The following is a 13923-nucleotide window of genomic DNA, read 5'->3' on the forward strand; positions in this document are numbered from 1 at the left end:
TTTTTACGCTCAAAATTAAAAATGTTGGTTGTATCGACGGTTAGATCTTCATGCGATTGCGTAAGCTTATTCATTGTCAGAGTAAAGTTTTTCTTCCAAAGATAATTTCCAAAGACGTGAAAAAGAGGTAAGAAAATTGAGTATGCGTCATAATTTGCGCGCGCATAAATTTCGTCATTATTAAAGTTGAATTATGACGCAACTGTAATTATTTAGCTGGACCAAAAGTACGTTTTACGACGCTTCACCGCGGTGTTCTTGTCTATGGGATTTTCGACAGTTAGAGGCCAATTTCGATTTATTAAATGTCCTACTTAGCTCCGAGGCTTAGGAGAATAAAACAAAAGAGACCGCCTCGGGTCTAATTGATGAATAATTAACTTCTTTTTTTAATTTTCCGTTAAGCCTCGCGGAGCCAAGTTAGAATTTTAATATATCAAAATTGGCCTATTAAAACCAAACATAGCATATTCGGATCAAAATTCCTTTCACGTGCGTGTTTTTCTCCCAAGTTGCTCATTTTTCACAATTCAAAGCACACAATCTTAACGTGGGATGCATTTCTTTTGTTCAAAGCATATTTCTCGTGGCTCTAATGAATTTTAATGTGGGTATATATAAAGAAGTGTAGAATGACACACCCATTTTAGCGTCGGTCGCCGTTGCATTGAAGGCAAGGGCGAAGACATCTTAGTCGCTGTGCTCCCTTCAGGCAAGTCCATATTTTCTTTATTTATCGCCGTTGAATTGAAGGCAAGGGCGAAGACATCTTAGTCGATGTGCTTCCTTCAGGTAAGTCTACATTTTCTATAGCTAGTTACGTGTCCTAGCTGTTTCCCTCGTCTTTCAATTTGATCATTTAATGGTATAATAAAACTTTCCTCAATGCTGTGAAAGCTTCGAGGTGCATGTGTTTTTCCTTGACACCGAAGATTGCATTTAGGCGAAGTTGAAAAACCGAATACCGAACATTTCTCTTGTGGGTAACTGAATGATTATTTTTAATAAAATGTTTCTTTACAGCTTGCTAATCTACTTGGTTTGCCGTTTGACTTTGTCATTCGCAATTTGTTTCGTCACCTCGGAGCGCTACCATGTACACTCTTTTTAACTGTTATAAAAACAGAAAATTCCAACCGCCTTTGCCTTTGCTCTGATACGAAGAGAAAAGTTATGTAGTTATATCAAAACCTATAACTACTCTTCAGTTCGTTCCCACTGCAGTGCACCACTTTGTTGGTAGTCGTTTAAAAGTGTTATTCCACATTTTGAGGGAGTTTTGTTACATGCAAGGCCGATAGACGTCCGTTAACTGATACTAACACTCATTCAAGTCAGTTTTGCTAGAGTCAACACGCGAAAAACTTAACCATGACTTTCCTGTTTTTTCACAAGGATTGACCAGAGGCAGCAAAGTTGTATCCAACGGAGTTGAATTGGAGTGACAGGCGTCATTCACCAATTCAAATCAAGTGTAGCACGACCAGCTATGGACTCCTGGCAAGTTTCATGTTGACGACAACTCCGTTGAAGTTCAGATGAGTGAATCACAGTTGTCGCTAGATTTCATTTAATATAATCCTTTGAAGTTTTGCAGCTAAGTCCAGTTTAGGGGCATTCAGACGTGGCATTAGAACCGGTTTGCAATTTGATAAAGAATGTGATCGATTTCAAAATGAGTGCATGTCGCTGGTAATTTTGTATGTCTTGGTGCTGAATGTTTCGTAATTTTAATGGACGAGTCTCGTGTTTGGACGTATTTTTGCTTAAAATTAACCCACAGACAAAAGTGACACGTATTTATTTATTTCCTACCATTAAGTTATAACATTTTTCATTTATCTTACAAATACAGGAAATCGTGTACCGAGTTTAAGATCTTACGATTTGGTGGCACTAAAGCTTTACTGTTTTTTTTTTTTTTTTTTTTGACATAATCCATTCGTAGAATGCTTCAGTTTATCGTCCTGCGATCGTGTTTTTCTGTTTAAAAAAAGAATTTTTTGAAATCCATAGCAAGAATCTAAGAACTTCTAACTTATTGACTACACTGGCAAATTCGTTTATTAATTCTAAAAAAAAAAAAATTATCTGAGCTGAAGCTAACTGACGAGCCTATAGGCGTAGTTCAATGAGGAAAATGAGCAAAAAATAGCAAAATTCTCAGCGCAGGAAAAGATTTGCAAGCTCGTTAGGCTAGCTATATTGTTATTTGTTCGCCAACATGAGAGCAATTGGCTTTTGAAACAAAGAGGTGTTTGGTTGTACAAAAATTGAATTCAAAACAATTGACGTCAATGTCTGCAAGCAGTGAATATTGCTCTTTATCGCTGATCCGTTGACAGAAAAACTTATTGCCAGAATGTTGTCATGGAAATCAAACGCAGATGAATCCGATGGATTGACCACACACTTCCCAAGGTTGCCTAGAGGCGGACACCAACTGGCAACAGCGAACCTGGTTGGCCAAAAACCACCTGGCGCCTGTCATGAGCTCAATGAGGAACAACATATCGTACAAAATAGAGATGTAGATGGATTGTGGCTGCCTTGTGTCCCACAGAGAACGAAGATGATTAATTAAAAAAGTAAGTAAATCTCGTTATCAACCTTACAGCAAGTCTTTTATCGTAAATGGCGGCTGTCCTTCATTATCAACTCATTCTTACGCTACCAAGTTGAATAGAAATACATGAAAGATGAAGAGTTGTTCCAAATCGATTGTCTTAATTTGTGACGGCCATTTATTATGGTTCAACTTTCTGACCACAACATGCGAACAAGTTTTTGGAGTGAGCAAGTTATCTGTCCATGAAATAATCATAAGCAAACCTAGGTGATTAAATAACTAAAGTTGCTGCCGTTTGCTCTGCTATCTCCAGGATGACCAAAGATGTGTTAAAGGACAGTTCACGAGTTTCTGGATTTATTCATCAACCTTAATTAATTGAATTTCATCAACGTTAACTGAATTTTGGATGGCAGTGTGCAGAGCTTCACTTCTAGCGTACGATCGATGACTGTTGGAAAAACATCTCAGCTCAGATAAGTAGATTATGGTTTTCCTATCTTTACACTCCAAGAGTGTCAAAAATCTTGATTCTGATTGTAAAATTGATAGGTTTTCAAGTTTCGTACCATTGCTGCATATAAGCGTACGGTTGTCTTGTTGTCCAGAAAATACCATAATTTATATCAGTACAATACACGTACACTGTGTTATGTTCGATAATAATTATTATAATGAGACTACCGTTTGTTTGGAAGGACTTTGGGTCGAACTTTTGTTGGCTCAGATCATTTTCGCGTGGGGGGTGGAGTTATTATGTCAAGGAACATCTTGCACTTTTCATTTTACGTTCTTGGAATTAAGCGTCTGAAAACGTTTAGGTGAAGAGGAGAATATCACGACGTAAATAGTCATAAAAAAGATTTTTTAATGATCATTAAATCCAATTTTGATAGCTAGCTTATATTATAACCAAGTTAGAAAGCATTATCCTTGATTCTTAGAAGCGCGAACAATACAACCCATCTTGGATTCCATGGGAATTCTATTTCCTTTTTGAAGAAAATGCTAAAATTCGAAAACACATCAAAACACTACTGTTTTCTGAAAAGTTACATAGTTATCAATTGAATCTAACACTGCTGTAAATTTATTAGTTGACAAGGTAGTGTTGATTGAATATTCTTTTTTCTCTGTCTCTCTCGCTCCAGGCGGCTGATATATCACTGTTGACAGAAAGGGTAGCCATCTTGGATCGCAATGTACTGTTGGACTCTGGCACAAGTTGACTATTGGAAACATCAAATCTCAGATAAGTACATTATTTCTACTCTCGTTAACTTTTAACAGTTTCGGCGTAAGAATTATGAAAATCTCAGAAACTGATTAACTAGAAGATATTGTCTTGATGAAGAACCAAATTCTTAGAATTAATATTAACAATATGAGAAAATCAGTAACGAGAATACAGATTTTGAGCATGGGATGTACTTAAGAGTTACCACTTAGAAAAACTAAATTCTCAGAGTTAACATTTAAAACAATATGAGAAAACCAGTAATGAGAATATACATTTTGAGCATGGGATATGTTAAAAGTTACCACTCAGTTCGTTATGCTGAAGGTCGACCTGAAGCTATCGAATATTATATCTCGTAATTCTTGTTTTTTTCAAGGCATTGATGAAGACCATAACCAAAAGTTGTGGAAATTGAGATAAGAGAAAAAAAGTATTTTGCTAAATTGAGAACAATGGTGGTTTCTTTACGAGAAAAATTTCAATGAAGAGGAAGGGGTAGTAAGTAATTAATACATGGCCGCAGCTTATCAATAAAATCATGTCGTGAATGCTCACTAGTATTCCCATTAAGCCGAGATGAATGATACAACGAACTGTCGTTTTGCATGTATATATCCTTTGCATTTGAGTAGTATTCTCAAGAATATAAAGTGAAGTATCTCAATTGAAAGTTTTTAATCTGCCAGTTCGTCACTTCTCATACATTGCAAACTTCATGTAAGAGTGCTGTTTGTACAGCCGTATAACTCTTGACGGTATCACAATGAGCCAAATTAAAAGTAAGATTGCTCTAAAAAGGACTTCTTCTGTTTTTTGTTTGTTTGTTTGTTTGTTTTTGTCAAGTAAAGAAGGATTTTAAATCTCCAAAAAAATCTTGGAAAGGCACAGCTGGTCAGATAGCCGGACTACAATAGATCGTTTTCACTGTCGTGCAATAGAAAAAAAACAAGGAAATTCGATCTTATTGAAGATAAATAAAGAAGACTCCTCTCCAGGTTTTAGGTCTATGCGCCGTCCCAAACTTCAGTTATTTGCCTAAATGTTTTGCACAAATTTAAAGAGCTCAGTATGGTGCCGCCATATTGGTGTACCTCCGTGGTACACCAATTGGCGAATCTTTGTTTACAATATTTGCCCCATAAGTGATACAGTTTCTGATGGAAATTCTGAATGTTGAAAGGGCATAGCACGATCAACTGTGTCAAGGAATTTGAGCGCGATGTATTGCATAATTTTTGAGCGACGCGGGTTTAAAAACTCAAAATCAGGAGCCATAATCGGGACGGAGACCGTAAGCGCGCGCCATATCTAGTATTGGGGTTGTCCCCATGATATGGGACAATAATTCTATTTTTGGAACAAATTGCGCCATCGCCTGCGGCACACGCGCGTACATGCTGCGAGGATTTTTGCAGATGTCGCGCGGGGGAAATGGCGTCCAAAATTCCCGACATTTTTCATGTTCTGGCCCACAACTCAACGCGTTTACGTCTGTTGGAATTTTGCTTAAGTATTTTCGTCGTAAGCTGCTCCAGTTTGAGTGAAGTAAGACAGTGTCGAAATTATGTATGTTCCGCTTTAAGCTTAGATATATATCGCTGACCAAGTTGTGTTCCGACGGATGCTTCTGTTACACGAGCTATACATTACCCCACTTTAAATTTCACATATGTTGAAGATTGACAGCTTTTCCATTACACAGCAGAAAACTAGCTGGATATATTTAGATATAGCAGAACTTCAGGACTTCATAGTTTCCTAGCTCCCCTTGCCACTCGCTTGCGAGGAATTTGCCAGTCTATCGCGACCGAAAGGTAAAACAAAATTTGCTAGTTTGAGTTTCGCCTGAATTGTAAGCAACGCTTGATGTTTCATCAAGGCCCAATAACTTTACCTCCGTAGATACTGCTCAGTTTTATTCGTGTAAAATCCAGTAAATTCTCTGTTGTCGATGAACGAGAGCGCCCGCCGATGCGTGTTTTGTACAGTCAGTAAACATGACAAATTGTACTTCCGCCGCACTTTCGTGTGAAAGCGTACATCGAACTCGAACAATAACTCTGTAGTTTTGAAATATGTTTAAGATTGATAAGTGTTTGAGAACATATTAAAAGCTAAGCTGAAAATATGCGAATAAGGCAGAAATAATCAGCAAAGTACGAGATGTACGATGACGCTTTCTTTGATAAACTTCGAATAACGATTTCGATTTTGTTGATCGAGTTATCAAAACTCCTTGTCTATTTTCATTTTCGCAGTGTAAAACTTCACTATGCTTATGTTGAAGAAACACACATGATGTTAGTAGCCTTTTTTGCGTTCGTGAAATTTGTTGCAGCATCTCGGCACAAAAGATAACGAAAGAAATCTTTGTCAAGATTTGTTGGCAATTGAAAACACCGACTCGGACTTGAAAGTGCACGAGCTGCACTATGCAAATGAGCTAATTGTACGCGTCAGACTTTCCTTTCAAAAACTTTTGCAAACACACCAAACAATAAGAAACCATCAAAACACGTTTTGGTTATGATTCACCATTGTCTGAGAAACTCACAAATTAACTCGATACCAGAGTAGAGAGTTTCTTGCTATATTCTTAAGTCAGAACAAACGAAAAGACATACGCGTAAGCTTTCAACTAGCGCGAGCAGATCTTATTATCCATTCTCAGCGGGAGATTGAAGTCTTGTTTTCGACCCTGAAAAGCCCACCTTTTCCGTTAGCTCAGAGCGTAAAACTACATATAAGCGCCCTGGTTCATATTCCCTGCCTTATTCCCTACCTACGCTGTGAAAAATACGCAAGATAATCCCCAAAGGTCTTTCAACTCCCACCATTTGATCACGCAACGTGACAACATCCACGCAAGAGCCCTCGACATGTGCGTGGATCCGCGCGGATATATGACGTCAGGATGGCGCAATTTGCTCTAAAAATAGAAAAATTGTCCCATATCATAGGTGCGCGCGGATCCCAAGACTTACGGTCTCCGTCCCCGATTATGGCTCCTGCTCAAAATTTAACAAAGAATGTAAATGCTCATTAGGGCGTTTGCCACCCAGAAATTTGGCGGTTTTTTAAGGCCAATTTCTCCTCGAATATTACAGCCAAAGAGCCAAAAGTTACACCAATTACTAAGTTTCACAAGCTCTTTAAATTGTTGTAGTCAATTCGTGTCTAGCGTGATACCTTCTCCGTGCATAGTAGTATGTCAATGAGGAAAAATGTAAAAAATGACCTCGGCAAAGATTCGCCAATATGGCAGCCGGAAAATAGTGTGACAATCTGGATCTTCTTGGTTATCTAGGCCATTGATTGACTATTCTGCACAAACCAACATATTAACACTTAACTGCTACTTTTATTTCACGAAGGGCTAAAAATCATGAGATAAGTATATATTTTTCGACAAACGCGATGTTCCGCACTGCCATAACTCTAAAATTCAAAATGCACTTGTTACCAAACGAAGGACACCATTGCGCTGAAATGCTGTCAAGATGTATAATTTTCGCACCTCTTGTGCCTGATGAGGATAGAAACTCTGGTGGTTCTTTACGTTTGGATTTAAACGCTTGATGACGTCACATGAAAACGTTCCACTGAATTGAGCATAGAATAATTAAAGTTGCCTTATTCAGATCTAATCATTAATTAGTTCTACAATAATAATTAAGACAAAATCCGAGAGGAAATCGAGCAATTTCAGTTTTTATTGGACAAAAAGCTCCATCCAGAGTAATTCTAAGTATCTTGCAGTCCTTTCTGCATTTTCTAAAAGGTTACGATATAAATAGTTGCTTGAAATAACACCGAAAACCATTTCCCATGGAAATGTGGGAAAATAAGTTTCAAAGTTTAGAGAAATTGTGCAAGCAAAGGTAAACCTTCATCATCAGTTTCATTTCACCAGTAATTTCAAGTATTTCATATGAACTTCAAAATCTGTTTCAGTCGACATTTGGTGTCGTTAGAAATAATTTCCTTTGAGAAGATGTTTAGAACAGTCGCACAGCCGTTTGCAATACGATGTGAATAATCTCGGTACAAAGTTTTTTTCCACTTGTTACTCAAACGTCTTGTAGATTCCTTCTTAATTGCTCGGAGGAAGATTATTGAATGAACTTGGTGAGCAATTGTAAAAGGAGACCATGAAACAACTTTCATACCGTTACTGGAATTTGTTAACACAGGATTTGGCAATATGACTTCTACCAGTACCAGAGTATACAAGCTTATTGAAGTGCCTTTGCAATTAATTTTCAACTTGTTTTTTTACTTGCATAATGTTTACATTAATGGAGCCCTGAGTAGTTTCTTTTTTCATCACGGCATGCTTATGGAAGCACGTAAGGATACTTTTTTGAATATTTTAACCGACCCACCCCTCCAAAAGAATGAAAAACGGCCAAAATATATAGGGACTTTCAGAATATATTTAGGTAATTTCAGAATATATTTGCACATTGACCATTCAAAATCTGTGCAATGTCTTCTTTGGGGGGTTAAATCTTTCACGGACTCGTAGATAGATCAGAAAGAGAAAATGTTTTTAAAAAAAAATTGCTATGAATTAATTTAGGTGTATGGGTTAAATTTCACGGAGAAAACGTTTTTTCGCAATTTGCGATGAGTTCTCTTTCATCAAATTTTCTCTCATCAAATGTTCGTGATACAATGTTAACCGGAAACTGAAGTTCATTTAAAAATTTAATAAAGCAAAATTGTACTTATTAGAGTGTTTCATGTGAAAAAACGTTTTGAATGACATTCCAATGGGGGAAAGGAGCATTGTTGACTGGCCGTATTATCTATTGGACGAAACTTTGTGCTAAAATATTCAGAAAATACAAATTTTAAAGAAGACTCATGAATTATTATAACTGATCATAAAACGTAAATTGAAACTGTGTTAACACAACAATATTAAAGACATGATACAAGGTCAGCTAGACTTCGAACTGGAAATCCTTGAAAAAAACGCGGATGATATAATTAATAAATGGAATTTCTGTCGCTTATTTAAATCGACTTGAAAGATTCTACTTCTTGACTGGTTTTAAACTCACTACTTTGTTTTCAATTTCATTGGAAACTGCATGCGAAAACCTCTGTTTTTTATACATGAAAGAATGAATTTTGAGTTGTGGATAAGAAATGAAATAGTTAGCTTAAGCAACGACGATACCTACGCCAGGGACGACTCCTAGAAAGAAAAATGATATTTCTAATCTCCTAACAATCTGGATATCTGCTCCGTACCCCAATCAGTACTTAAAACTTGCTCAAACTAAATATGTAATGCCAGCGATCCATTCCAAAAAGAAATACAAAAAATTTGCCATCCCGACCTACGTTCTTCAAAATGCACAGAACCTGTTCATGTCGCATTACGGCTACAAAATGCACAAAGACTTAAAACGCACGCGCACAGCCATTGTTCTACTCAATAAACTTTTTGCTTGGTGACGTTTTCGTTGCTGTTTTATGTTTTTTTTTTCTTCATTTGGGATTTTTTATTTCCACAATTACATCAATTACAATCCTTTTTTTAACAATTAATTTACAGAAGAACGAATAAAGTTTGGTTTACAGAAGTTAACAATGACACCATATTGAATTAAGAAAAAAGATTTTGTCAATTCTTATCTTCATACTTATTTAACTTAACGATTTTCCTTAATGATAGCGTTGTCTACTATAATTATTAGTTAAAATTGCTTCCTCAAAGATCTTCTATTATTCTTTAAACAATTTAGTTTTATTCGATTTGAAATGTGTTTTTCAGTTTCATATTTAATTACCTAAATTCTTATGAAGTGGCTCAAGGAAGGTAATGTTTCTCTACATCGACAAGTCCACAAGAGAGATTTTCCTAAAATTACTATCTAATTAAATAGATCCATCTCCTCCTCAAAAGACCCAACAATAACATTGCAATATGTAAGCGAGAGGCTTCTGCAACTCTTGGTTGTGCTCAAACCTTTTTCATTAACCTCATGCCAAAAAGAATATGAAAAAGAACAACCGAACAAAATATGGGATATTGTTTCCGTTTGCTGATTACAGATGCAGTTGGGATTAGAAACGTATCCTATTTTACACAGGCGGTCATTAGTAAACAGAACAGAATTCAACACTTTGTACCGAAAGGAGCGTAGATACGGTTCATTAGCAGCCCTCACTGGCAGAAGAAATGCCTCTGAAACTTGCTTGTCATCAAGGCTAAATTCTTTCTTTAGCTTGACCCATTTACTTGGTTTTCCAATTTTTGTTTTATAGGAAAACAATAGTCAAAGTCACATTAGCGTTTGCCTTTACTGTGCTACGCAATGTTAGAAGATTGGAAAAAAATAAGCAATCATTATCAACACAATATTAAGATTAATAAATTTCTACGTGACTGAGACTGCCCTTCCGTCCAAAAAATTTTCGTTGCCGTTGCCGTCGTGGTTTGCTTGAGCTCCTTAATGTCCGGAAAGTTAGAACACACGGGTAACTGGGAGCGTAAGGCGGTGTTTCGTAAGACATTTCCGTAAATTCAAATTTATAATCATATTACCTTTGTGGGATAACTGCTTGCAAATGATTTGTTTCTCCGCCTCTTTTAGCGTAATTCCGAGAGTAGTTAACGCAATTTTCCTGTGTTTATTTTTCTTTGGTGACATCAGACAATAAGTGTTTCTGATTTTCGTGAGTGGATAATTTCCAGCTAGAACTGATACGAAAAGTAAGTGTTCCATGAGTGGTGAATTCAATGTTTGGGCGTTAACAGGGTCTGAAGACAGATGTCAGCGAGGCATCAATTCTAAACCAAACCCGGTTGTTCACTACATCACATGACTAAAAAAATGTATTATGGTTATGTTTGACAAAGGGAAATTGTGACATGCGAGAGAGTTTACAAAACTGTTTGGCTATGTATATACCAGCCCAAAGGGAAATAAATAGACGGCTTTCTTGTCAATTTCAAATTAAAAACTGACTCTTCGTATATCACTTGCACAAAAAAGTGACTTGACTCAGCTCGAAAGCTCATTTCAAGGGCACCGCTTTAAATATTGCAAATGAGCCAACGGATAATAAAGTTATAAAATTGACAGTGGATCAGCAATTAAATCTCTTGACTGAATTAAGACATTGCCAACGAGTCAGGTGATTAGAATAAATAGTAAATCAACTATGACATATTGTCTTGATGTCAAAATTTACAATATTTATCGCCAAATTTTCATCTTTCGCATACAAAAATCTACGAGAAAGAATGTAGCAACTAAGTATTGAATGTTTCATACTTTTAAGTGGAAAAAATATCAAACGTAAGATTTATTTTGCCAAATCGCTCGCATTGTGGGCTGAAATAGCGCCACAAAACACCAGCAACAGATTGTTTTCAGTCGTGTGTCGTGACGAAAGCTGACTCTATGCATTGTTAAAGAGGAGGCTAGGTAGAAGAAATGTACAATTTACCATCTCTTTGCGGCGTTCTTATTGGAAAAGGTCAGAGAAAAGAATTGGATTTACGTGTTTGAAAACTTTGTTTAAGTTCAATCTTGACACCAAAATTGCAGTACATATTCAAGAAGGGAAATCGATACCCCCAGAATAACCATTACGTTTGATTTAGGAATTCTGGCTTTATAAATTACCCACAGACAGGTTGTAAGAACTGTTCCTGTGGCATATTGTGTAGATTTCATCTCGATACAGTCGCATTAAAGAGCATTAAATGAAGCGGCTGCAATTTGTGGCAGCTCGACTTAGCATGTTTTTTTAAAAAACTAAATCAGTGACGACTAAGATGTTCAACGACAAAATAGGAAAAAAATTCCAAAGTAATACCAGGAGTGCGAATTTAATTCCTTACATGGTACAGTCACATGAAAAATGATAAGGAAAAACAGTACTTTTGTTTTAAGCGTCCTGTACAAAAAAAGTTAAGGTTGTGAAGTTCTTAACCAGTGATTTGTAGAAGAAAAAGTGAGAAACTTGCTGAACTGTAATTCAGAGGTGGATTGTTTATAAATTCAAGAGAAAGATATCTTTGCCATTTCGGTGCAAACGAAGATGTGATTTTCCAGCATACGCTCCGCTCCAGTTTTCACGTATTGTTCCTAGAAAGCGGTAACAAATTCAAGTTAAAAAGTCGTTCATCACTGAAACGTGTTATGTCGATTATAGAAATGGACTCTATTATTTCTAAGAAATAGTGATCAACAGCTCATTTCTCCTTTCACCAGATGATGAGAATTTCAATTAATTTCAGTTAATTACAATAATATTAATTTCAACAAGATGATGAGAAAAAAGGAAGTCATCAACTTTGGATCATTGTCTTGCTGGAGCAGTGAATTGGCCATTTCCGAGTTTACCTTGTCCTTCTGTTTGAAAACGAGTTCTCGTGCAAAACCACTTTTGCGATGGAAGGCAAATTTCACTCTCGATTTCTGATTTTTTTCTAATTTCTTTGTGTACGATGACAATTAAAAAATAAGATGGTCAATACGCAGACACGTGAGTTAAGTTATAATTATCCATTTCCAACGTTCAATAGTGCTGCCCACTTTGTTGCAAAAGTAAACAAGAAGTAAAGTTATATTATTCCATGATGATGATTAGTTTTCGATTTTCCATTATTTTATTGTAACCAGAAATAATTTGGCAACACTCTGTTAGAAATGCTGCGGGATAGCTTAAGGCATTTTAAAATTATTCAGTACCTTTAAGATTCCTGGAAGGAATATAGCCTAGAGTAATAAAATATTTCTGTTTGTCGTGAACGGATGTTAAATTTTCCAGCTAGTACCGATAAAAAGTTGTAACTCCATACATGTTTGGAGCGTTTCTAGCTACGGTCTTGAGAGAGGTGTCGGCAAGGCATCAAATTCCCCAACAAACCCGTTCTCTGTATAAAATGACTTACTATACACGACAAGTTCAGTGAGAAAATAAAAGCACTCTGTTTAACATTTCCGACAGTGGGAAACTGACAAGCGAGATAGTTTACAAATCTGATTTTGCCATCAGTCTCCAAAACGAAATAGAGCTTTTCGTCTACCAATTTTGAGTTTAAAATATGTTTCTTCACACTTCAGTTACACAAATAAACAGTAATTTGAGGCTCACTTAAAGAATGGCTTGATTTAGCTGGAAAGATCATTTCATGGGCACTTTATAAAATAGTAAATGAGTCGAGTCAAATGCTTTGTCTTACGGATAAAAAGGGTTTAAAATTGACAGGGGAAGAGCAACGTGTTCGTCACGTATAAAATAGCGGCAAGGTAGAACTGAATGAACTTTTCAATTCTCAAGAACTAGAAATCAACATACAATTTCTCCTAGCTGTTTTTAAGGTAGCTGAAGTAGATCTACAGTTCTTATTCATTTTAGCAGAACACGTTGTTAACTTGACTTTCTATAGAATGATAATAGAATCCTGGTTAACGGATTTTGTGATAAAGAAGAACCCAAATATTGATGGCATCCTATCAAACCCAAACGATACGAATAGCTTGTGTATATGAAAAGAAATTAAAGAAAGAAAAAACTTGACATAGAGATTTGAAATTTTTGCGCTCATTCTTGTTAAACCAGTACAGTTTGGCAAATTAGCATATAACGTCTCAGTGCACGTATTTTCAATTGTCTAGATAGCACTTACACTTGCCTTCTGACTGATCAATAATGATAATTCTTGTCAACAGGATCACAGATATTAGACGGATCCGTTAAGAAAATGGACTGCAGCACTTATCAATATTACATTCAACCACCTTAAAATAGTGTTAAAAAAGGAGGTCAGCAAGTCTTCGAAAAGAGTTAAACATTACTGACTTTTTGAAAGCTATTTCATCAATAAACAAGACTTGCAAGGTAGCTTTCATCAGCATTTACTTCTCTGAAACAATGTGAATCAAAGTATAATACTTAAGTGAAATTTCGCAAAGCCTTTCCTGGTGTTAAGAAGGTGAAAGGGCTAATTAAAGGACTCACAAAAAAGAGCTCTTGAAACCTTCTACAACATTAGATCATTAAATAACGAAAACAAGATATATAAACAAGCCGCAAACTAAGTTTCCGGCCAAATCTTGTGTCCTTGTCCATTACTTTAAAA

The 13923-nt window shown here is 36.2% G+C and overlaps 1 long non-coding RNA gene across 1 annotated transcript; it reads left to right on the top strand.

Moving 5' to 3' along the window:
- Window positions 1-3443: 3443 nt before the first annotated feature.
- LOC149108652 (uncharacterized) lies at window positions 3444-13895 on the top strand. Its single transcript, XR_016208590.1, has 2 exons — window positions 3444-3825; window positions 13514-13895. It is a non-coding gene; the product is annotated as an uncharacterized LOC149108652 (long non-coding RNA).
- The last annotated feature ends 28 nt before the right edge of the window (window positions 13896-13923 follow it).

The sequence above is a fragment of the Orbicella faveolata genome, unplaced genomic scaffold, assembly GCF_042242905.1.
Source record: "Orbicella faveolata isolate gen_17 unplaced genomic scaffold, um_ofav_v1 contig_25, whole genome shotgun sequence".
Lineage (NCBI taxonomy): Eukaryota > Metazoa > Cnidaria > Anthozoa > Scleractinia > Merulinidae > Orbicella > Orbicella faveolata.